Source organism: Anoplopoma fimbria, unplaced genomic scaffold (assembly GCF_027596085.1).
Source record: "Anoplopoma fimbria isolate UVic2021 breed Golden Eagle Sablefish unplaced genomic scaffold, Afim_UVic_2022 Un_contig_7728_pilon_pilon, whole genome shotgun sequence".
Taxonomy (NCBI): Eukaryota; Metazoa; Chordata; class Actinopteri; order Perciformes; family Anoplopomatidae; genus Anoplopoma; species Anoplopoma fimbria.
The window spans coordinates 19,676-23,222 of NW_026551983.1; the positions used below are offsets into that span (position 1 = coordinate 19,676).

Sequence of the window (3,547 nt, forward strand, 5' to 3'; positions counted from 1 at the left end):
CATAACAATGGTAGGAGAAGTCATGGGAGCGAATAACAGAACCCAGAGATGTTGTGTAGAGCGAGAAGAGAAGGGGGCCCAGAACTGAACCTTGTGGAACCCCCGTAGTCAGCGTGCGTGGTTCTGACACGGCCCCCCTCCATGTCACCTGGTAGGATCGGCCTGTCAGGTAGGATGCAAGCAGGGAGAGTGCAGAGCCTGAGACGCCCATCCCCTCGAGGGTGGAGAGGAGGATCTGGTGGTTCACTGTGTCAAACGCCGCTGACAGGTCCAGGAGAATCAGGACAGAGGAGAGAGAGTTCGCTCTCGCAGCGTGAAGCGACTCTGTCACCGCAAGGAGGGCCGTCTCTGACGAGTGACCCACCTTGAACCCGGACTGGTGGGGGTCCAAGAGGTTGTTCTGGTGGAGGTAGGAAGACAGTTGTTTAGAGACAGCGCGTTCAAGTGTTTATCCAGTTCATTGGGCATTAAAACTGGTCTCATTTCTCTAGACCAGGAAAAGGCTTTTGACCGGGTTGAGCAGCGTTACCTCTGGAAGACTCTGGAGAGTTTCAGCCTCAGCCCAGGTCTCATAGCCATGATCAAGGTTTTGTCCCAAGACATTGAGAGTGTACTGAACATTAATGGAGGTCTTAGTGCTCCCTTTAGGGTGCATAGAGGGGTGAGACAGGGCTGCTCCCTTTAGGGTGCATAGAGGGGTGAGACAGGGCTGCTCTCTTTAGGGTGCATAGAGGGGTGAGACAGGGCTGATCTCTTTAGGGTGCATAGAGGGGTGAGACAGGGCTGCTCCCTTTAGGGTGCATAGAGGGGTGAGACAGGGCTGCTCTCTTTTTAGGGTGCATAGAGGGGTGAGACAGGGCTGCTCTCTTTAGGGTGCATAGAGGGGTGAGACAGGGCTGCTCTCTTTAGGGTGCATAGAGGGGTGAGACAGGGCTGCTCTCTTTAGGGTGCATAGAGGGGTGAGACAGGGCTGCTCTCTTTAGGGTGCATAGAGGGGTGAGACAGGGCTGCTCTCTTTAGGGTGCATAGAGGGGTTGCTCTCTTTAGGGTGCATAGAGGGGTGAGACAGGGCTGCTCTCTTTAGGGTGCATAGAGGGGTGAGACAGGGCTGCTCTCTTTAGGGTGCATAGAGGGGTGAGACAGGGCTGCTCTCTTTAGGGTGCATAGAGGGGTGAGACAGGGCTGCTCTCTTTAGGGTGCATAGAGGGGTGAGACAGGGCTGCTCCCTTTAGGGTGCATAGAGGGGTGAGACAGGGCTGCTCTCTTTAGGGTGCATAGAGGGGTGGGACAGGGCTGCTCTCTTTAGGGTGTATAGAGGGGTGAGACAGGGCTGCTCTCTTTAGGGTGCATAGAGGGGTTTATCACTTTCACCTCCTCAAAGTGATAAACAATGTACCTGAAAGCTGAAACACAGAACTCTATCATGACATTGACGTCTTGTTTAGTTCAACCAACAGTCCAAACCCCAAAGACACTCAGACAGAGAGACAGACAGGTTTTTTTTTTTTTTTTTTTAATCTATTTATTTCAAAGTTAGTGTTTTTAAGTATTAAAAACTAGGTTTTTAGTATTTCTGTTGTATTTCTGTCAGTTTGTTTGAACATGTTAAGATGCCAACAGAAAACACTGCATGGACAAATTTTTTATATAAAAGCTGAATTAATGTATTATTATTATTATTATTATTAGACTTCAGCTGTAGTTTGTTGGTTTGGACAGCAGGAGACGCTGCTGCATCAACAATGAGACTCAAACACACAACAGTGTTTCTGTCTCCTCTGCACTCAGACACACAGACACAGGGACACACACACACACACACACACACACACACACACACACACACACACACACACACACACACACACACACACACACACACACACTTCTAGATGAACTCAGCTGATTTCCTGGAAATGAAGAGAGGAGGAGTCACAGTGATCATGTGATCTAGTAACATGAGATCAGGGAGTGAACCTTGTTGTGTTCAGTGCGTCAGTTCAGACTCCATGTTGAGTGGACGGAGCAGAAGGAGGTAAACTGAAGGCTGAGGCAGGGTGAGTGTTAATCCAACATCTGATTGTTTTACTGTCAAAGTCTGTGAGTCAGTTTTCTCCCTGTGGACTGTAGAGGAGACACATGTTAGAATGAACTGTCTGCTGTTATTACACTTTGTACTGTGTGTGTGTGTGTGTGTGTGTGTGTGTGTGTGTGTGTGTGTGTGTGTGTGTGTGTGTGTGTGTGTGTTACTTCCTGTTCTCTCGGTCTTGATTCTTGTGTTGTGAGCTCACAGTCACTGTTACTGTTTTACTCTCAGACTGACTTCAGATCAGAAGATGAGTAATCGTGTGGAGGAAGAGGAGGACAGAGCAGAGTCTCTAGTCTCCGGCTGTCTGTCTATGAAGAGTGACGCGTCCAAACGTGAACCTCTGACCTTCAGTAATGAACCTGGACCCTCAGACACAAAGTAAGAGAACTGCTGCTAACTCATTAATAGGAGTCATTTTCAGTTACTGAACCTCTGACAATGTTTTCTGTTGATTTAGAGATTTTAAGTTGAGTTTGAGGTTCTTCCTCTTATTATCAGTGACCGCTGTCAGTCACCTAGAAAAGCTGTAATGTAATCTAAGAGGACTAATACAAACTGTTAAACCTTCTAAATATCTGCAGTAACAGTAGTTTGTGTATTCAGAGCTCCTTTAATGTCTTTGTTGTTATCAAGGATTCATTATGAATAAAATCATGTTGTGTTTGCAGAGTTCAGTACAGACAGAGAGCAGAGTCTCCAGTATCCAGCTGTCTGTCTATGAAGAGTGACGGGTCCAAAGATCAACCTCCATGCTTCAGTAATGAACCTGGACCCTCAGACACAAAGTAAGAGACTGTTTTTACTGTGAGCTGACCTGATGAAGATGATGCATTGATGAAGACAAAATATTCTACTCAAAGATTAATATTGCTGATGCAGAACTATTCGTCCAGATACTGTTTAAGACTAAGATGATAGTCTGGGTTTTATAGCCACAAACTACTGATGTTTTTCTCTCTCTCGTTGAGCGCAACGGAGGCAAGGACTGTTAACAATGGTTCAAACATGGGGCTGATGTTTTCTTTCGGGATATGTTTCATGCACTATGCGCATGTTTTCTTAAGTTTACAACATAAGTTTGATGTTCAGTTTTATACAGCAAAAAAAGGCCAAGTTGAATAGTACAGTTATACCTAAATGCCCATTGTGACATATAAGTAACATTTCAGATATTTGGCTTTAGGTGGTAGTATTTAAAAATATTTTCAGAAACGTAAAGATGCTCACTGGCATATTACACATTATAATACTTTATATTGTTTATAAGTTGTGCTATGCCATACAACAATGTTCTGATGATGATGATGATGATGATGATGATGATGATGATGATAGTGACTCTTAACTAAATATCTAATGTTATCTGTAAGCCACTGAGGGGCGAACAGGAGAACTTGTTCCAACGTGTGTTCTAGGCCTCAAACAAACCACTGTCCAGTGTGCTGTGTGTTTTTAGAT

At 45.3% G+C, this 3,547-nt stretch overlaps 1 long non-coding RNA gene across 1 annotated transcript; it reads left to right on the top strand.

Moving 5' to 3' along the window:
* Positions 1-1,998: 1,998 nt before the first annotated feature.
* Positions 1,999-2,868, top strand: LOC129115874 (uncharacterized). The gene is made up of 3 exons (XR_008533271.1): positions 1,999-2,057; positions 2,318-2,467; positions 2,758-2,868. It is a non-coding gene; the product is annotated as an uncharacterized LOC129115874 (long non-coding RNA).
* The last annotated feature ends 679 nt before the right edge of the window (positions 2,869-3,547 follow it).